At 36.5% G+C, this 22636-nt stretch overlaps 1 long non-coding RNA gene across 1 annotated transcript in view; it reads left to right on the top strand.

Annotated features, from left to right (window-relative positions):
- Positions 1-22324, top strand: part of LOC146542276 (uncharacterized) — a 47040-nt gene extending 24716 nt beyond the window's left edge. The window contains exon 3 of the long non-coding RNA XR_014880520.1: positions 21066-22324. This is a non-coding gene — a long non-coding RNA (uncharacterized LOC146542276). The remainder of the gene's footprint in view (positions 1-21065) is intronic.
- The last annotated feature ends 312 nt before the right edge of the window (positions 22325-22636 follow it).

Below are 22636 nucleotides of genomic sequence, written 5' to 3'. Positions count from 1 at the left end.
TGCCCCTGTAAGAAATGAGCCATTTCTGAGTTGCTGAGGGCTCTGTTAGCTCCCAACAGATGCTGCTTTCATGTACATACCTATATAAGCGGATTCTGACCTTTAGTCCCTGAAATTTGACTGAGCTGAGCAGAGATATAGTGAAGTGCTGTTCCTTTATTTAGCAGATGGAAATGTTTTGTTCTGATGACTTTCTAGAGCAGTTTATACAAAGGTGAAATCCAGGAGAAAAAGAAAATGTTTGGATTGAGGGTCCTCATTTGTATCAGAGGTTTTGTCTGAAAATGGGATGTATCCATTTCATGCACAATTTTAATTCTTTTGGTTTTCTGGTGGTTCCCCTCCTTCCTACCCCAAAGTCTCCAGAACTAACATTCAGCAGTTCTCTTTCCTATTTTTGGAAGTAGTTACAAATCACACAAGAAACACAGTTAACTACACAGTGTGTCTTGCTTAGAAGCATATTTGAGAAGGTCAATTTTTGGTCCCTTTAAGACTCAATTGCAGTTTGCATGAACTTGTTGCATTGGGAGGAGAAATGTTGTGTGGAGGTATAGAATATCTCCCTACGTGTTTCAGATTCCTCTGAGAGACGAAAACACCTTCTCAGTCACATCAGTGAGTCACGTCAGTGCTGTTTACACCATGCACCACCAAATGCAGAATATGCCTGAGTTGATGTAGGATATGTAGGATTAGCTTAGGGGACATTTTAAAATGTGTTTGGAGTGAAAAACCCCACCAACAGTAGAATGTGAGTACATGTTTGTTAATAAGTAATTACTCACGCACTTAAAATACAGTATTAAAAAAAAAAAGCTAACATATAGGCATAAAACTGTCTCTCACTGAATGTGATAGAAGCTGTTGGTTTTGAAGAAAGTAGAACCGAGCCCATTTCAATCAGGATGTCAGCTGAGTAACAAGGAGATGTTACAATAAAATATGTGGGTGTCTGTGGGGGTAAGCAACACAAAAAAGTTAACCAATTTAGAATGGTAAACAAGTATGATTTTAATTACCAGTTTGTTGAGACTGTGGGTGATTTTTTTGGTTTTGCCTTCCTCCTTTTCTCTTCAGGCATTAGCCAAATTTCAAAGAGGCTATTGTTTATTTGTGATTCAGTTGCTGACAAAAGGAACACTGTATTTCTCTATTTCTATGCTTATTCACACTCTGCAAATGCGTATTTTTGACTTAGCTGTGGCATACCAGGTCAGTTGAGTAGGAATTTCAGAGTCTGCCTGGAGGTGGAAGGAATAATGAGCAATCAGCATCCCATGTCCCTTCCACTTGCTCTGACAGCTAAATAGCTCACCTTGTACTCTGCTCTCATGGGCAGCTGCAAAAGTAAAAATTTACTTTCTTGCCCCCTCCAGCCCTTGAAGCTTATTCCAGAACCTAAGCAGAATGATAAAGCTTTGGAATATCTAATTCCAGGGATGAAGACCGTTTTTTGGTTTTTTTTTTTTTTTTTTTTTTTTTTTTTTTTGCAAGCTTTAAAGGATGGAAGTTGCAGATATCTAGATTTCAGGGAAAGCTTGTGGTGCTTTTCTTCAAGCTCAGTCTAAGGTGTTCTGTACTTCAGACCAAAGTTTATTTTAAGTACAACTATAAAAAGTGCATTACTGACAATTCTTACAACTTTTTTAATACATTGTACTTACTACGACAATTCGTGGTAAGTTTTCACCTATTTAATCAAGAGGTTAATTATTTTCATTGTACAAGGTTTTACAACATCTATTTAGCAGATTTATCAGATTTGACTTAGCATCAAATTTATCTGAGGAAAAGAAGAAAGATGTACATTTTGGCTCTAAATAAACTTCACTATGTACAAGCAAACAGAATCCTGCTCCTTTCTACTCATCTTTCCATGTGCTGTGATATCCAAAAAGAAAGCCCCATACGTGCAGCTTACTCTCTAGTTTCACATCAGTCTTTTACAGTAGCTGAACACGTTTTAGGCAACAAACTTAGCCAGCAAATCATTTTTGTAGCACCTCTTCCCTTATAGATGGCTTTCCATATTACTTGGTGTATGCTTCTGTGGGAGAAAAATTTTGCACCACCAAGCCAATGGAATTCATGCCTGCAAGGTGTTGCAAAAAGCTCATTGCTATCTTGTTTCTGAAAGATAAAAGTATAGCTAAGTCTGATCTGCTGTCTTCCTGCAGGCTGGAAGATATGCATAGATGCAGTACTGGGAATTTATGTCCAGATGTCTACTAAAGACATTTTGATTACAGCATAAAGCTCAGGTTTTTAATTGGAGGCATATAATTTCTTCTTTGTTTTCTGACTACAGTCCTTCTTTTTTTTTTTTTTTTTTTCCTGAAAATAGTATTTCATTGAGCTGTTGTAGGTCGTACATGCATAAAGCAAGCAGATTAAGAACTTGAAAATTGTTCACACCAGAGGAGTATTTGTACACAACATCACAAGAACACATTTAAAGCAAAACCTCATGCATTGAGAAGAGAGAGATACATAGTCTGTACTGATCACCTACAGAAAGTAAAAATATATTAGCTTAAAATAACTGAGTAAAGAAGTAATATTGAATTCCTTAATGGAAAATACAGTATAACCTGGAAATGCAATACAAAGGGAAAACTAGTTGGCATTCTTAGCGTGGAATCTTTGCACATTACCTACTCACCAATTAATTGCATCAAATCCAGTTGAAAAATACTCATTTCCCTTCAGAATTACTTTGATGGGGTTATAAAATTGTGTGATGACTTGCAAGCAGGCAAATCACCCTGTCCTGGGACAAATTCTCTGTTCTCTTGACTTAGACCAGCACAAGACAAACTCCTGGACTGCAAAGGACCTGATTCAGAAAGCTCATAGAAGAGTGATAATTCGAAAAGTGCTTTGTAAAAGTATGCATCCAGCAAAATTTTCCCACTAATTTCAAATCATATACAAGTTCAGAATAGTTTAGATCTAATCCTTTGTTAAGGCTAAGGTAAAGTAAAACAACTCTCAAATCCTTATTTTTCTCTGTGCTTTTGTTAGTAAAATTTTCACTTTTCCATGAGAGCTTCACATTCATTAGAATTCTATCTGTGTGTTATGATGTGAGTATCCTGAAATGTAAATGACTGTTCTGGAGATGCTGAAACTTTGATGTAGATTCAGGGAGGTCTTAGAGGAAAACAACACAATGCAATATTATATTATAATAATTCAGAGTTTGAAAGAGAAATACATTGATTTATTCTACCAAAATCAGAAAGAAAACTTGTTTTAGCTTTCCTGCTGGGACACAACAAAAATTCAAAAAAGATGTGTTTCCAGAGAAGGCATCATTCTTGCACTAACTCTACTGGAGAAAATGAGATGAAGGAATATACTGGAAGAGAAGTTCTGAATAGTCCTAGGATTGAGAAGTTTTCAACAAATTTTGCAGTGCCTTGTTCAAATTAGCAACACTGCAGAGTCATTAAAAAAAAAAAAAAAAAAGCAGCATCCTTGCACCCTGCTGATTCTCTGTGAGTGGTGCAGTGTTTCAGTGTTTTTGTTCTTTTCTTCCAATCTGATGCTGCATTTAATTTTGCTGCCATCAAACAAAAACAAGGACAAAAACAACGAAACAGTTCAAGTAAGCCACAGGCAATCTGCAGCAAAGCTTTTTTAAGATGAAGATCTTTAAAAATTCTCAGCCAAAGGGAGCTTCACAAGGACATAATAAATTAACGTAACCAGAATTTATGTAGTGATTAGACTACTGATTGATAAGGTTTGCACATGAGAGGATGCAATTCAAAACATATGAACCACTGCTGGAACTGTAAACTGCTAAAAAGCATCCATGTGATGCACTAATGTATAAACTCATAGGGTATTTGACTCAAGCCGCGTGCTCCTTATGCAACCAGAAGACAATGGGAAAACAAATGTTCATACACTTAGGCCAGTGCAATTCTATTCTCTTCAGATCTCCCCACAGATTTTGAACAGAGGAAAAATCATTAAGAGTTTCAGGTTATTTTTCTCTATTAGACTACTACTATGGTATGAAATATTCAAGGGAGACTTCTATATCTTAAGGGAGTGAAAATCCTGAAATAATTTTTCCACTGCATGGACTTTCTAAAAGTTTCTGCTTTTCTGATTCACTGAAGTGGATTCTGAAACAGCTGTACTCTACAGGATAATGAGGCCATGAAGACACATGGCAGAGGCCCCTATGCCCTCTGACCCTTTGATTCATCTGGGATATCTAAAGTCTTTATCTGATTGGAAATCTTAGATCTGAGTATCAATTGACTGAGTCCTTTCACACTGGTTACTGCTTTACACACAGACAAGTTTAGCTCTTGTATATGTGAATATGAAATATTATCTCAGTGTCTATCACTCATCACTTTTTAATTTTGCATATGACCTTTCTAATAATTCATAATTAGAAAAGACTATCCTAGGTTCCTGGAGTGATCATTCTGCCGAACAACGAAAAAAAAAGTTGATGGAGACTTTTTGGACTGCTTACGTTACTTATCATATAATCACAGCATGTGGCTCTCGCTATATATACCCCTCATAGTATATATATACTATATATGTTATATGAGATATTGTACATACGTATATGATATACGTACAATATATACAATATATAGTGTGTGTGTGCTTATATATGTATAAATAGATATATTCCTCATATTACATAACCTTAATTCAACCCAAATTTTGTCAGTTTGATATTTGCTTGGACAACACACTTAGAGAAGCAGTGGAGTTATATAAATATTTATCCTAATCTGCAAAACAACTGAGACTTTCGTGGTTGGACTGAGACAGGTAGAACTGCTTCAGATTTTCAAAGTTTATATTGTATAATGTTCAAATGTGGAAAAGTCTTGAATTTTCCTCTTGAATATTCAGTTGACTATTTCAGGAACATCTGGAAGGTAGTCCTCATTTTGTAAAAGTGAAATTTCAGAGAACAGTAAAAGATATTGCAAGTCTATACAAACTGTATATATGTCAGCCAAAAATCTGCTCAAGTACATTTAATTTGCATGGCATATCAAACTGAATTCTCTCTGAACAGCAGGAGCTCAAGGAAAGGAGAAACTAAGTGTCTCGCTGCATTTTGGTGAATGCAGATATTTAAGCAATGGAACTGGTACTCAACTGCTAAAGACAAGTTCCTGCACTTAAATCTATGTTGTACCTTTGTCGTTAAATGCCAGTATGCCCTTCTCTGATGTGGATAAGTCAAGGCCTGTGATCATGCTGAGGTAGTTAGTATGAACGACACAAAAATAACAGGATTTACGTTCAATATATGACATTCAGGACTCCTGAAGAACACAGCCTGGAGTTGTTATTAATGAAATGCTTTCTGGTGCATCTTCTCTGCTTTCTCAGATTTTGAAAGCAAACACTCTCCTCTGAGTAGAGACACTGCTCGCATTCTCCATGTTTCTGTTTGAAATAAAGTAACGTCCTGCTTTGTAAACAATCTGTACAAATGAATTGTTGTCATGGGAAAAGGTCAAATTGGACAGCTTCGTGACAACCAGGCCACTGGAGGTTATGGGAAATATGGCTTGTGATATGTCATTAAAGTTTTAGAGCTAGCCCATTGCTGCTGCGGAGCTGATGTAACTCTGTTGACCTCCAGAGAACAGAACTGATTGACATCAGCTGAAATTCTTACTCTTGATTTTCCTTAGGGTGCAATGTCCTACATCTTTCAGTTTGATTATGCCGCATCTTTTAGACCAGTGATGTAGTTTATGTTTTGCTATATGCAGTATGTTTTGAAGGCCACCATTTTCCTATTTCTACTCCTCATACCCCCCATGTTCTCCTTCTCATAATATAAAAAACAGCTTCTTGGTGGTAGGATCTCCTTCTGTGAAATTGCGCCTTACAGAGAGTTCAAAGAAATGAAAGAGCATAATAAGCCTTGGCTTTCATCTAAATGTCTCTTCGCCTTCTGTTTTTAAACAATTGTCAGGTGTCTCCTACTGTCCAGCAAGCTGTATCAGGGGAAAACAAACAAACAAACAAACAACAACAACAAAAATTTACTGCTTTTGAATCAGTTCCACTACAAAGTAATTCTATACGCCATTCAGTCTGAATGGCGGCTTTTTAATACAGCAGTAGAGAATGAAGATTTTTCTGTGTGGTTCCAAAATTCTGTGACAAAAAGATTCGGAAACTTGCTACTGCAGGCAAAACGTGAGGCATGTTGAAAGTAACTAGCATCGTGCTTAAGGCTATGCAAAGTGATGTATTAAATACACGCACACTACACATAACGTGGGTTTTCAGAAGGGTATCACTGTTCCATCATGCTCAGATGCATCCCATGACAGCAGATCCTCCAGGCTACAGAGTCATGGGGTGGAGGATGTGGTGGGGAAGGGTGCATACTCTGTTTTGTTCCAGGTGGTAGTAATGTCATTCCGTGTGTAGACCTGCTATATATCAGCCTGTATCTAGACACTTGTTCAGTTTAAATGTTAACACATAAAACTGGTGGGACTGTAGAATGAGACTTCCAAAAAAGGTGAATGCAGGGAATTACTCCATCTCTTATTCATCAACTTTTACCTGCTTTATTATCAGTTCTGAATGTAGGGGTATGCAGACAGACATTTAAAAGATTTTTTTATGTTGACCCTTTGGCTCACGCAGGAGGAATGGATGATTTCTAATATAAAGGAATATCCAAACACAGTCTCCATGTACTAGAAATGAACTTTTAAATCTAATTAATGATATTATTCCTGTATTTCCAGATATGGTAAAATTGACTTCTACCTAGTTTATCTTAATTATCAAAGATAATCTGGTCATATGATTTTTAAAAGATACCAAGGGTCATTGTTTCCAGGAAACAATGCTAACTTTAAGCCCACTGGATGCCGTAAGGAGTGAGGTGTATAACTGACATGCAAATATGAAAAAAAAAAAAAAAATGCTAAGTGTAGAAGTAAGTAAGTATAACCTGAATTCTCCAAAAGTTCATTAGCAACTCATTTACAGTTTAGTTTGCCAGGAACACTAGTTTAGAAAGAACTGACCTGATTTTTTACTTCCAGAAAAACTCTTATTTGTTTAGGAAAAGTAGCAGAGGAAAAGGGGTTTAATGAAGAACCTATTTGGAATTCCATCAGCTGAATAAACACAGAAATTTTTGTTTTTGTCTTCTTTGGGAAACTTTTGTTGTGACATACTTAAAAGAAAAGGATACAATCTGAAAATTAGGTCCCTGTGCTCATCACTGGACAAAAACACAGGCATTCAGAAACACATGATAAAATGTGAACTTGTCATATGCTCCTCTGGACAAAGTTCTTGATGTACTTGTGTGCAGATTATGTTACCAGATGCCCGCATGTGATTACAGTTACATGATGAGATGGATGAGAGGGATGGATAAATAATATGACTGTGAAAGACAGCAGCAGGGATTAATACCTCCGAAATATTTATGGGTCCTGGTCCTGACTGGCTGTGAATTTCCGACTGACCTTCAGAAAATGAAAGTGCCAATAAGGAACCGGAAACAGATTCTGCCAGTCTAGATGTGGGATAGTAGTTGGGCACTGTTCACCTGCAGCGATTTTTTTACATTTCAGCTTTTAAATACTGGTGACTGCCATAATATTTATGATAATGTAGTTGATCAGCTATTACATATAATTTAATACATCATTCAAATTTGTCAGATTAAAATGCATCCAACGAAAGAGTAAAAATGTATGACATCTCTAAAAAGTAGGCTAAAAAAGGGAAGGTGTTTGTATTATTTTCAAGGCAGACAGAAAGAAATGAGCAGAATGAGAAAAACGAACAGGAAAATATTATATTGGTAAGACGCACTACAGGAAATTTGAAGGACAAGATGAGCCATTCCAGACACTTGGAGAAAACTCAAGAGGGTCAGAGAGGTTCCAGTGCACATACGATGGGCAAAGTATGTTTTAACAACAGAGGAACTGTCCTGGGGTTTTCAGTTCTATCAGTTTAGTTCTCCAATAATACTTTGAGGGAAAAAAAAGGCAGAAAAGAAAATTAGTGCCTATTTGTCAAAGAAATCATCATGTTCAATTATTTTCTTAGGCAACATATCTAGCAAAGATCATAGGAGAGCATTCCTTTGATCTCGGCAATATTTTTAGTAGTTCTACGTGACATTTTCCTAATTAACTATGGAGATAAAACTTCATGAATTTATGGTAAGACATAAATATATCTGATTGTAAAACAGTACTCAAGCAGTAGGCGACATGCATGAAAGGTAATCTGCACAGTACATAACAAGCAATATTCTACTTAGGAAGCGCATTATATAAACAAAAAATAACTGGCCATGTAGGAATGCTGTAAGAAAGATTCGGTATGTTGTAATGAATTACAAAACATATGAATAAAAATGCAAGTGTTATTTTTAAAAAATATATATCTATTCCCTAAATATTAATGGTATTTCTGTGTGGAAAATGTGAAGGATTATTCTGCTTTGTTCTGACAATAAACTTGACTAAGTAGAATGCCCAGTTTCAGACACTGTGTAGTGAGTTTTACACTGAGGAGAAGAAAGAGTGATTGATAGTGTCAGAAAATATGTGGAAAATGCCTTTTTGAAGGAACCAAGTTATCCCCATCAAGACAAAAGAAAGGAGATACAGAACACAAATTTGTCTATGACACCAATAGCCAGGGACCTAGAGAACAATGAAGAGAATATACTACCTCTCCATTATCCATCACAGTTAAGGACTTGGCTGCCCTACAGACTATATTTATCTGGATAATATGAATACTGTCTGATACACTCTGAACACCCACATTCACGTCTGCAAGCACTTTATTGGCTGCTCTCATGCAAAACCCAGAACTCTGTCTCTTGTGAAATACACTGGTCCAAATGCAAGGCTGTGAAAATCCAGGCATTATCAAAGTGTTACCATCTATGTTGTGTTTAGCCAGCCTTCTGCACCACATAGCAGGGGAGCTTTAACATACAGTGAGGAGCACAGAATTGGGATTTCCAGATCCTCCTGACTGCTTGTTTTGGGGCTTAAAAATCACTGAATATCAGAGTTGATTTTGCAGGAAGGTGTGTTGAAATGGCAGTAGTGAAACTTCATTTTTTCCCAGAATGACTCTTCAGTAAACTTCAGATTCCTAGCTAACTACCCCTAAGATGACTGATTTTACAGAAGAATACAAATTTCAAATGATCCTTTTCTATACGCACATTAAGCCTATGCCAGCCTGCTAGGCTTTGTGGTATGAATCTTTACCATTACCACTAGGAAAATAACTCTAGTGTTAACAGAATTAGTAAGACAGAAAAAGTTCTCTATTTGCATACTTTATTATCTGGTTGCTTGTCTGAAAAATACATATGCCATTAGTGCAAGCATCTTTAATCTACATTTCTGTTCTGCTCTTCTACTGAGGGTATAGCTCAGCATGATATAGCAGCAGTGTATATCCCTTGTCTCTAAATATAGAATTTTTCTATTTGGCGCTATGAAAATAATTGTTGTTTAACAGACACAATTTATCAAATGAATTTTGTGTCTTCAAGATATATCTGAAGTCTAATAGAAATACTGGCAATAATGAATTATTCTGAACTATACAGCACTCGTTATTTTACTGGACTGTTATGTAACATTAAGTTGGATAGCATTAATAATCTAAATTATCAGCATCAAGAACTTTAAGAATATTCTCTCAAACTTTGGATTCTTCTGTTTAAGGACATGCATCTGGCAAGACAGCCCCTAATGCACAGTTCATTATATTTAATTAACAGACAAATAGTAATGTGTGCAAGTTCTTTTTCTGGGAGCTGTTGGAACGACAGGAAATAGAGAAATCCAGAAAAAAAGAAGAATGAGGAATGATACAATTCAATTATACTTCATGTGTTGAGGAAGTTATGAGGGTTGGTGGAGAAAATTTGGGGCACGTAAATTTCTGCTTGGAATGAGGGTTCTCCTTCCCATTGAAAGCACTCTCTGTCAAAACATAGAGACAACCATTCTGGTTCTTCATTTCTGGTTCTTTCAATTCTTCTTTTCACAGGTCATCATTTTTCCAAATATGAGCTGTCATGTCTTACAAAAGCAGAATTCTTTTTCCTCCTATTTGTCCCCACTTAATTAATTAATAGCTCTCCTCCACCTTGCTTCCACTTTCATAATACTGAAGTGTGTGTACCCACACAACTAACAGTCTCAGCTCTCTCTGAAGTAAAATTATAATGATAACTGTGCTGGGATTATATTATACCCAACAATCTAAATCAATACTTGAATGAATCATCTGATTTTTATCATAATCATGCAAAGGGGCTAAACACATTCCACTCTGTATATGGTTTCGTACAGCTTCTGTGCATGTCCTTTAAACACAGCCAAATTCCTTCCACCTCAGCTGATTCCAGATAAATCAAACATCTTTGTTGTGAAAGTACATTCCATCTTCTTGTCTCCTTTGGCCAAATTACTGACATCAGTAGCATTCCTGTTTCTACTGGGCTTAGCAGCCTTAAAGAACAAGACTAAAAATCTTACAAAGATACTTTAGTGTTCCAATCAGAGATATGAAGAAAAGTAGAGATCTGGAATGGACTTGTTTCTTAAAAATTGATTTGTTTATCCGTTGTCGTTTTCCTCTTAAAAGATTCTTTTCATCACCATAATTAGGGAATAATTATGAAATTTTTACAACTTCTCTACTTATGAGAGGATTTCTCTGTGATCTTGACACAATAAAATGCAAACATATTTTTCACCAGATTCTTCTCATGCCCAAAATGAAATATTAGACTACATACCAAGAAACACAGATCTGCAATTTTAGCTCTAATAATTACTGTAAGTAATACCCTTCTCATTATTACTTTGTGATTTTTGTAATGCAGATTGTTTTTCAAGTCAGAAGATTTAAATAAGATCATGATATTTAGTTTTTATTTGGCAATTACTCACTGTAAGAAGGGGAGTTGTTCACAGATTGCCCTTTCTTTTCTATATTTCAGCCTTTGCTCCTCTGTGTTATGAAACGATATCAAGAAACACAAACAACATAATGCAGAACTTGGAAAAACTTAAATAACGATGGATTTAAAGTTTAATCAAATTCTCTCAGTAATCACCCTCTGCTGACAATCAGTGAAAGATCTATTTGATCTTTCTGCTAATGCAGATTAGTCTACGTAGCTTATTCTAGCATTTTTATCAGTACTATGCTCTGGAGCTTTCAGGCTTTGCCTTATTTTTTACTGCAGATTAAAGCACTGCTGACTTTAAATCTGCTGCAGATTTGTCTATCCAGGAGGCTTCCATATTTCATTTTACTCATCCTTTGGATGAAACACAGCTATTAAATTGTATTATAAAACTGATAGCCTTATAGAGAGGCTACCTCTTCTTGTTGTGCTTTCTTAAAAGCACTATGAAGACTTCTTCATTTTATTGAACGTTCAGCTGTGCTGTCCACACAGCCTATGAAACACTTAGTAATGAAGGGTCTATTAAGGAGTGCTCTCAGTCTATCTTAATGCTTTCCTTGATTTTGATTTGACTTACATGTGTCTTTCCAAATACAAATTTGTTGACTTGCCACATTTGGAGTATTAATTCTGTTCAGCTCTTTTAGCAGTGTATATCTGGTATTTTCTGACTGTGTTTGATGAGAGCTCTGGATAACTCAGGGCCTGTGTACTCTAAATGTTTGCAACCAATAACCAGTGTGGATGCAGTGCTATTTAATTGATGAAATTAATCTTTGAAAAGTTTATTATCTGATTTTATCAATACATATGCCTAAAAATCTGAGACAATTTATTCATATAAACACCAACATTTAGCTGTGAAAACATCAGTCTTTCAATCTGCCTTAATTTTAAAGACAAACAAAATTGATTGGTATCATTCATTCCTATCTCATAGCAAGCTATGAAAATTTCATCTCAAATGTCTGCTGTACAATACTGAGTTATTTTTGACTGTATAACACTGGAGATTTAAGAAAAACAAATATTATTTAAATATTATTTTTTTAAAAAAGTTAATATAATATCAAAACTAGAAAATGAAAGCATGTTTCCATATCATAAGTTAATATTTAATGCTGTAACTATTTTAAAAAAAATTGTTGCTTACATACTGACCTTCAGAAATTCATTGTATATCCTATTTTTTTTCAGGGAAAAAGACACGATCTCACAGATATATTTATATCTATGGGGGATTTTGCATATATACAAAAAAACAAAAACAAAAACAAAAAACAACACACTAGTATCTGAATCTTTCATTTCACTGTAGAAAGAAACTTCCAATAGTGGCATTTAACAACCTGATACCCAAGGTCCTTTAAATCTATATTTGTGCAGATTAATCTTTCTGTCCATAGTTTTGATACATGTCTTGGCTTGGAAATCAATTCTCTCTAGCACTGATGCCCTTCACTTCGAGACCTTGCTAGTAGTGCCCATTTGTTTGCATTTAGCAGATGGAGGGGAATTGCCTAAAGCTGCATGTGACAAGTATCCCTTGGGCAATGAAGAATAGCAGCTCCTGGCCTTTCTGGAAGCTGGAAATCTGCCTGAGCATAGCAAGACTTCCAAATGCACAATTGGACATCAGATTGCCTAGGAGAACTAGAAGAATATCTCATCTTTCCATTAAACTCTTCTAAGTTAGGGGAAGTTCTCAAGGAGCTTGTTTCCAAGATCCTCTTTTCAAAAGTAGAAAATAGGAGCATATCATGTATTCCTCAGGCTTGCCATTTTTTTTTTTTTTTTTTTTGTCAAAACAGTGCTTGGTGATCATCTTGCTTTTGAGAGCAGTGTGTTACTGAGAGATAAGAAACCTTGATTTACTGAACTGCCAACATTTTTTGTGTTAATTTCCACAAAGAGAGTTGCTGGGTTGGACATAAGTGTTTCACAGCAGCCCTAGCCAGAACTGCTGGTATCAATTAATTCACACTGACAGGAGATTACAAATTTTAGACTGTGAGTGAATTCCATTTTGTTTGCTTCTTAATCAGATTTTAGTAATTGGGGTCAACAGCACTGCTTTCTTACAAGCTGTCAGCACAATTAACTCACAGTTGGTATTCTTTACAGCAGGGCAACAGACATCGTGTGTATTTACAGTACTGTATAAGTAAGGGATAGATCTTATACAACTGATTGCAAATATGTGACATAGCTCTTCTTACTCAAAAGCTGGTGTTTTTCCTAATCTCTCTGCAGGAAGGCTGCAATGTATTGGTGGAGTTGAGTACTCTTCCCTCTGTTTACCTTAGAGTAGTCATTTGCTCAAACTTGTACACACTAATAGAATCTTCTCCAGTTTATCAACCTTTTTTTCTTTTTCAACAAAAAGCTGCAACCATGAGGACACCATTAACATAAAGGAAGTATTTGGATTTGTTCCATGATCATTTTGTTCAGAGCTTGCTGCTCACTTAACCAAGTTTTCCTAACTTTCTGTCTTTCCATCAATCCAGGAACTCCTTTTCAGACCTTATGCCTCACTCTTATCCCGCCCAGCAATGCATGTTCAAGAATGACAGCTCTGCCTTAGGCTTCAGAAGTATTCAGGTCTACATAGCAGTTTTATAGTATACCCATATGTTAGAGAAGAGTCTGAGAGTGTTCTGAGGCATTAATTCTGAACTATCCATAGATAAATTGCTACAATTTCTTCTGTAATATTTTTGGCACATTCACTTAATTCTTTTTAATAACATCTGTTTGTGCATCAGCAATGCCTATGGACCTTTACAAAGAAGTGCTTTGCGTGCAGTCCCTATATTCAACAGAATTTAGAAGTTTTCTGTTATCAATTTGTTTTAGCATCAGAAAAAGTCTAATTTCCTTTAAGATAACAGTATAGTTGCTGAGTTAATGTGATGGCCACAGGTGCTGAGAACACAGGATCTCCTGCAGCACACTGCGTAACAGCCGTAAGAAGCTAGGAAACATTCAAGAGAAGTATAACTTAGATAAAGTTGCTGAGACTGAGAACACTCTCCATAATTTTTTAAGTGATTGTCAAATATCTGTATGTCTGGATGAATAATGAATAACCGAAGTAAGGATCTATCCCAAAGAGGATTTTACTGAAACAAAATTTGCACAGTAACAAGGAACCATAACTATTGTTTTAAACAACTCTTAGCAAATTTGCAAAGTTTAGAAAGAAGAAACATGGAAATGGAGGCACAACTTCTTTTAGAATAAATTAAAATACTTGTGCCATGTATTTAAAGAAGTAAATAAAAGGTAAAGGATAGTGCAGGCAACTGCCTGCACTTAAATATTCAACTTGTATTACAAGGGCTGTTCTGAAAGTTATACCTCTTATTTTGTGATGCTAGCCCACGAACCTTGCTACTCATAATCTGCTACATGTTGCTGTGTGACCTGTGTGACAGACTCCAGGAGAAGGGCAGTCTGACAAAATGACATCTGACACGGAAGTACATATGAATCAAAGGGGCGTCACTGAATTCCTCTATGCTGACAAAAATGGCACTCATTGATAATCACTGACACTTAGTGAATGCTTATGATGACCAAACAGTGGATGTGAGCACAGTGAGGCACACAGTGGTTTGTTTCAGTAGTTGTAACAGTGACAGTGGATCACCTCCTCTGGTGCAGATTTTTACAAGCATGAGCCTGTCATGCAGGCTCCTGTTCATCCCTGATGAAAATGAATAGCTAATGGTGATGACTACGTTGAAAAATGTTTGTTTTTTTGTTTGTTTGTTTGTTTGTTTTGTAGCTGAGAATTTGCTCTGTCAAACAGTGCACTTTGTATCTGTGGTAGTTTCCATGGAAACAAATAGGAGGCATTACTTTTGGAGCAACCTACGTATTAGCATTTTTAGGACAGTTATTATAACGGCTACAGAAGTGGCATTATTCACTTATCAAGTAAAGTCACTCTGAACACCCAAAATAAAGGATTTTTTTTTCCTAAAAGGAAGTTCATCTGATTGTTTACTTTCTTTTAAATTAACATTATAATTGCAATGTAGTCATAGGATCCACCTTTCTCTTCATGGATTTTAGCATGTGTGTGTATACATGTGTAGTCATATAATGGGTGCACAGATGTCTGTATTTGTGTAAACTAGTTTACATATCTTATGGAAATATCTACTCAAAGAGCTAGGGAATAAGTCTTACAGGAGAACATATTTTTGAAAGGAAAATGCAAATCGCCACTGGGTGCCACTGTTCTTCCTTGCCAGCTATCTTGTCTATCACTGCAGAACAATTTTAGCAGTAAAGACTGGATCCAGAGCGCATTCAGTCAGTGGCAGAATTCACAAAGACTTCAGCAGCACATGGTGAGAATCTAAAAGAGCCTTGTGTCTGTTGCATAACTGTTGTAAAATATGGCAGTTGCCAACACAACAGAAATCTCTGCAATTTCATTTCACTTCTGTACATGATCAGTGAGAGCAGCAACTTCTAAAGAGTAAGTTGGCACATATTTAGTGTATGAAAAACATTCATGGACTGATGAGAATTCCTGAGAAGGGAGATAATTCTTCTGCTCACTTCAGCAGCATCACGGGCAGACTTAGAAACCAGTTCTGTGTATATCAAGTGAAGCTATAGAGTGAAGCTATAGAGACTACCTTTCATCTAGAGAGATGTAGATTTCAGAACATCTGAAAAAGCTGTAATTCTAATTTCTGTTTCTCCTAAGTTGCAATTTTTGTTATGCAGTAACAATAGACTCCCCTATGAAGGAGGATGTACAGTGGGTGCAATTTAGCAATGCTGGCATTATTTTTCTGTTGGCCTCATTCTCCGGTTGTAACGCTGTTGATTTATGAAAGACTCAGAGTACTTAGATAAGCTATTTCCTGGCTCGGTGCCCTCCCTTTCTCTGTTTCTACAGAGTGTCAGGTCATAAAGGAGAAAGGGAGAGCATTGTTCTAAGCTTTTAAAGACAAGTAAATGCTAAATGCCTTTGGCATTTGTGGAATCTTTTCTGGATTCATATGTTATACAGTATTACCAAATTCATACAGCACAGCTAGAAATACAATGTTCAGAAGTACCTTAAGTAAGGAAGGAATGTACAGCCAGGATTGTAAGGATTTCTAAATGGTTAAGAATCCAATCCAATCCAGTAATAGGTTTCTTACATCCTTTAAAGTCAGTGGGAGGTAGAAGCATCCAAAACTTTCTGAGTATTGACACGTTCAACATTTGGGAATCCTGTGCCTAAAGAAATTACCTCTCCTAAACGACATACTTGTTAGACACAGGAGAGAGTCTGCACTTAGTGTGGGGTTCACAGATGTCAGTAAGCTGAAGAGAAGGTTGTTTAAATTCACTGCTGGGAAATACTGATAAGAGCACTCAGCTCACAAGAGTAGGTGGGTACCTCAGCCCACTCAAAAATATGTTTGTATGAAACAAGGTCTTATTCTTACAGAGCAAGTATTCGTATAATCATACAATAGTTTGGGTTGGAAAGGACCTTTAAGATCATCTAGTTCCAACCCCCTGCTATAGGCAGCCTCATCTCTCTCTAGATCAAGTTGGTCAAAGCCCCATGCAGTCTACAGCCTCTCTGGGCAAACCAGAGTGTCAGAGTGTCACCACCCTCACAGTAAATAATTTCTTCCTAATTTCTAGTCTAAATCTACTCTCTTCCAGTTTAAAGCCATTTCCCCTGGTCCTGTTGCTACATGCCCTCATGAAAAGTTCCTCGCCAGCTTTCCTGTAGGCCTCCTTCAGGTACTAGAAGGCTGCTATGAAGTCCCACCGAAGCTCTAGGCTGAAGAGCCCTAGCATTCAGCCTGTCCGCACAGGGGAGATGCTCCAGCCCTCTAATCATTTTCATGGCACTCCTCTGAACCTGCTCCAACAACTCCTTCTTTTTGTGTTGTGGGCCCCAAAACTGCATACAGTACTACAGATCTCACAAGAGCAGAGGGGGAGAATCACAATCCTTGACCTGCTAGCCATGCTTCTCTTGTTACAACCCAGGATACAGCTGGTCTTCTGGGCTGTAAGCACACTCTGCCAGTTCATGTTGAGTTTTTCATCAACCAACACCCCAAATTCTTCTCCTTAGGGCTGCTCTCAAGCCATTCTCAGCCCAGCTTGTATTTGTACTTGGGATTGCCATAAACCCAGGAGCAGGACTTTGCACTTGCCCTTGCTGAACTTCATGAGGTTGGTGAAGACCCACTTTTCAAGCCTGTCCAGGTCCCTCTGAATGGCATGCCTTCCCTCTAGCGTGTCACTGCACCACTCAGCTTGGCGTCATCTGCAAACTTGCTGAGAGTGCACTCAATCCTACTGTCCATGTTGCCTAGAAAGATAAAAATTCCTGTTCATGGACTCCTTTTCAGAATGTAGTTAATTTTTTTCTAGTTCGTACAAAAGAAATATTAATTGAAAAAGAGATCATCCATTTCCAATTCTGTCCTGTCTTTCTTGCATACTGAGCTTTAGATTCAAACAGATTGGTGACATCAGATGTTTAGGCAGCATGATACAGCTCTGCCAAAAATACAGGGACACTTCAAATGGTAAGAGATTTCAAAAATCTCAATGTCATCATAAGTCTGGGCATAGCTGTTCCATTACATTTCTTAAATCCAGGATAATTTTTGAAACTAGCTGTTAGTATAACATAATATGGTTTAGCCTATCAAGTATCAGGAATAATAAAAGATTTTGATGTGTAACCTGTATTAAAATTTGCTTCTGAAAAGTGCATAGCAGTTGAAGTTTATGTGTATAATATATTTTTGAAAAAAGGAATGCACTTTGTCATTTCTGCACATATATTCTATGTACTTACTCCTAAGTTTTCCGAAGATAGAACACTTCCTCAGAACTACATGACAATGGCTCAGATATAATTTCAAATACAATTCACATATAAGTGCTCTGGATTTCATTGTGTCTTTTTGTTATTCTTTGTTTGTTCCACTAAGGAATGTATAGGAGCCGAGTTGTTCCTTGCTCTATAACTGCTGAAGGCTTAGCTGTATTAATTTCAATTTAGCCTGATACCATTTACTAGAATCCTCATCTCTTCTCTTGAGTGGAATAATAGATGCAGTTATGCAAACCTGATTCATTTAAAATATGGGGAGAAAGCAGCAATTGTATGGCAATAAAGAAAGGATTGTTCTAGTTTTATAGAGTGAAAAGTCTCTGATGAAAGTGTACATAATAGGGTTCACGTAAATAAGGTTAAATATTTTATAGACTGTTTATTTTGCAAGACTAAATCCTACTAGGAACACAAGGACAAAAAAAAAAAAAAAAAAAAAAAAAAAAAGAGAGAGAGAGAGAATACAAACAACAGGACAAAAGTCCATACAAAATTTATAGTTCTGCACTGTGGATTTCAAAGTTGCACAAAAACAATGCAGGCACTTTTGAAATTTCATTATAGTAAGTAACCTGCAACTTGATTTTAGCTACTCATCATTTGTTGGTGTTTTCTGCTGTTGTTGTTTGTTGTTGTTTTAATGTAGATATTATGTCTAAATTTTCATACTAAATCATTCCTTTATTTAGGTGGGGAAATTTTTTCTTATGCACACATGTTTGAGAGGTTTTTAATTAAACAAAATAATCAGTGGGAGATTTAATCTGAAAGGATTTTGTTGAGTATTAATGTGTTAATATATACAGCATTGCTAGCTGGAGCCAGAGAGAGCCACTTGTCTTCGCCTTGCAATCCTTGGTGTCACTTGAACTGCTCATGTGACAACATTCTAATATGAAAAGAGACAATAGGCATTGTTGGCCTCACATATTAATAAATAAGAGCCACAGTGTGTGCAAACAAAGGCTGCTTCCTGGAACATTGTGTCACAAGATTCCCAGGGTCAATCCTGAAGGCTTTATTCTGATGAGAAGCTCTGTTTAAATCAATGAGCTCGATTCTCTTCAAATGAGTTTTACATCACTGTAGAGACAGTACTATTACACAGTCCCAAATTCTGATCTCAGTTTTATTAATGTAATTCAGATCAGAAATGACCTACCAATCCCAGAGTTGTATCTGTTGTTCTGTTGGGCTTTCTAAAGAGACTCATGTGGGGATTAAAAATGGACCAAGGTGCCACTGGAAAGTGCAGCTCTGTAGTTACCTAATCAAAATCTGGGGGAGTAGAATTGGTGAGAGAAAAGCTCTCAAGGATTTTAAGCAAGTGTCCCCTTTTTCCTACTGAGCACAGAACGAATGGGAAGAATAAGTAGTATTTGACTGTATCTGTGGGGCATGAAACCTCTCTGCTTTTCCTCTTAACTCAAACCTTAGTTACAGTAAACCTGAGTACTTTGCTTTTCTTTTTTCTGTGCTTTTAAGTGCCCTTCTTGCCCGGAGAGATCACGTAGTTTTTGCACTGCTAAATTATATGGGTTTAAAGGTCATCATATAAAAACTAAGCAACTAGAGTAGGATAGTTCGCTTAGAAACAGGCAATCTGAGTCTCATACCTCTAGTAAGTACTTGTTTTGTTACTATTTAAATGCTTCTAATTATTTTCTGGACTACTAATACTTATGTATTTAAGTATTAGTCTTCCAAACAGCTGTTAAGAGCAAGATCTCTGATGGCACTGATTGGTAAAATCTGGTTGACCGATTCATGTTCAAGTGTGGAGAGTGAGGATTTTGTGTGTTATACTATTCTGAAAACAGCTTTTTCAAATTTTGTATTTTGCCATTCTCCAATTCTCACCACTACAGCACAATTCCCCTCCTTGGCACTACCTCTACAGCAATATCATTTCTCTACATAATTTGGATTTGTATCTAGTACAAAATGCAGCATTGTCTCATAGGATAGTTCTCTCTTTAAAGCAATTTGTTGAGAAAAGTAGTTGGATCCCTAATCTTGATAGGCAGATGAGGAGAAAAACAAAGGGAATATCTCCTCAGGCGTATAGTGTATGAGGAAGAAGGAAGCCTGGAATAAAGCAAGTCTTAGTCCTGAAAACCATATGTGGTTTTATACTCATTAAACTGCCAATTGTGCACGTGAGATTGTAACTGAAATATACTATATTATTGTAGACAGCTGGTACTGACTGATCAATAACTGGTATTGATTTATTTGCAGTCTGCTCACTTTAGGTGATGTTAAATGATGTGAGACTGCTGAGACAATCACAACATTTTTTAACATATGTCACTAATGATCCATTACTTTTTGAGGCAAGAGAATAAAAAGAATAAGAGGACTGAGTTCTTTCCAAGATTCTTATCTTCTTTCAGAATGACTAAATACTATAGTTCGCATTGTCTAGTTTGTCTCCAGCTCTGCCTCTAAGTGCTTCTGAGAGGACAGTTTTGGTTTTAAGAAATTCTGTTGCTTCAAGAGCCTGAGAACATTCATACAACAAGATTAATTTCTGTTTGGTCTATAAGCACAGTCAAGCAAACACCATTAATGCTAAGAAAAGTAACAACGGAATCTCCTTTACAACTGATTTCATCATGAATTTGAGCCTACCTATCTCTGTGCCAGAGACTCCTGAAGACTTAACCAAGGCCCTGGTACAAAATAGCCGTTACAATGAACTAATAACTATATATGTAAATCTGTATAATGCATTTAATGTATTCAATATGCTCATGTACACATATCTTACTAATACTGTAATTGTACCCATGTTTATCTACTTCTGCTTGCCTATTCTGTCTTTTTCAACATAAGATTATATCCTTGAGAATGCTGCGTGTTATTCCTAAAATACACAAATACGAGCACACAAAAAGAAAACTGAGCATTCAGTTGTAACTTGAGAAGTACCTGAAACAATATTTTTCAACTGATTTTCCTCTGAATCATGTTGATTCCTTTCTCTGTGTTAGTACAAACAATAATAAAGTTCAAGGTCAAGTACACAACAACAATTAAGTAGAATCACTCCCCTCTTCACTTCTGCTGATATGAATTCATTCCATAATTTTAGTTTTTATTAAAAAGAAGGTAACTACACAAATGACAAATTTATCTCCGCATTTCAACAAAACTCTCTTCCAGACATCAGCAACCACAGCTCTTTAATGGAGAACTTTCCAAGATTATGGAATCTGTGCAAGTACGGACCAGCTAAAGAAATAAAGCAAGATTTTTGTGCCATGTGCCTATCCTGCATAACTAGTTCTGCCTATGGAGATTACTGAGAATACCTGGGACATAAAATTATGTAATATCTCTGGAACACTTTGTATAAATAAAATTTTGTCTGCTTGTCTGTGATGGTACCCTATTTAGGTCAGTGCCCACTTAGACTGTTTTCCTTCTATTTCTTTGTGAGTTCAGGTCTATAAAGTCAGTTCAGTATTTCATCTGGTGCATTTCTAGGGGATTATTGTAGTTGATGGGTGGTTAAACATCATTTGATGCATGCAATGATTGCCCAAAAATGCACTGCCTATTGTGTTTTAATGTTTAAATGGAGCACTGAATCTAATGAGGATAAGTTTGTTTGAAGTAAGGTAGTCTTAGCAGCAGTGTTTATACGTGAAAGTGCATAAGCACTATTATTTCTGTAGAGCCTGAAGTGAAAATTCTTTCTCTGTAGCTACCTCTGCCTGAACATGTGCTTAAGTTTTATGTCATACCCAGCTGATCACAGAGTCACAAAATCCTAATTATTAGTGACAGAGAAACCTATTAGGTAAGTCCCATGGGGACCAGCACAGCATCACTGGCAAATAATCTCTCATTATAAATGTACTTATAAAGCTAATGTAAGTAATTGGAATTTTCCATCTCTCTATCCAGTTACTTCTGCCTGAACGCAGGCTTAAGTTTTGTGTTATGTGCACATGATCAGAGAATCACAAAATCAGAATTATTAGTGATAGAAAAACCTATTATGTAAGTCTCCTGGGGATCAGTATGGCATCACTGACACAGTAATCTCTCACGGCAAATGCAGTTGTGCAGCTAATTTTAGTAACTGGGACTTTCTTCAAACAAATGTGTTACTTCTAAGGCCATTTGTATTTGATGTCACTAGAAGAGAATTGTTCTGCAGCAGGACATCAGCTTTGTTAGCAAGGAAGGAACACAAACACTGGTACAGCAGCTCTGTATTTAGAGCAGCATACAGGCTTAAAGAGAATGGCAAAGATATAACAAATCAGCTTTTGTTCTTGTTTTTCCAGGCAGGATGTTTGCCTTTGCTAACTAATTACATAACTGATGGCTTTGCTTAGATTTAAATCTCATGCTCTAGGTAATGTGAACGGTGCATGTAGATAACACTTGTGCTTTCAATAAATAATATAGTCTGCTATTGTCTCTCACTTTTCCAGTGGATTTTCAGGATTGAACAAACAGTTGATAGTATCTACCATCTGAAACTTTTCGAAGAAATACACAGACTTTATCTTCATTGGAAACAAAACATAGGTAACATTGCTGGCAGTTAGACTGTAACAGTTCATCATGCAGCAGAGGAACCACACATTAGTATCAGTATCTTGCTATCATGAAACATAAGACCATAGAACCATAGAATCCTTAGAATTGAAAGAAACCTTTAAAGATAATTTGGTCCAATTCCCTGCAATGAACAGGGTCATCTACAACTAGAACTGTTA

The sequence above is a fragment of the Meleagris gallopavo genome, chromosome Z (genome assembly GCF_905368555.1).
Source record: "Meleagris gallopavo chromosome Z, MGAL_WU_HG_1.1, whole genome shotgun sequence".
Classification (NCBI taxonomy): domain Eukaryota; kingdom Metazoa; phylum Chordata; class Aves; order Galliformes; family Phasianidae; genus Meleagris; species Meleagris gallopavo.
Note: the sequence above shows the minus strand (reverse complement) of the source record. Positions and strands in the feature narration are given on the sequence as shown.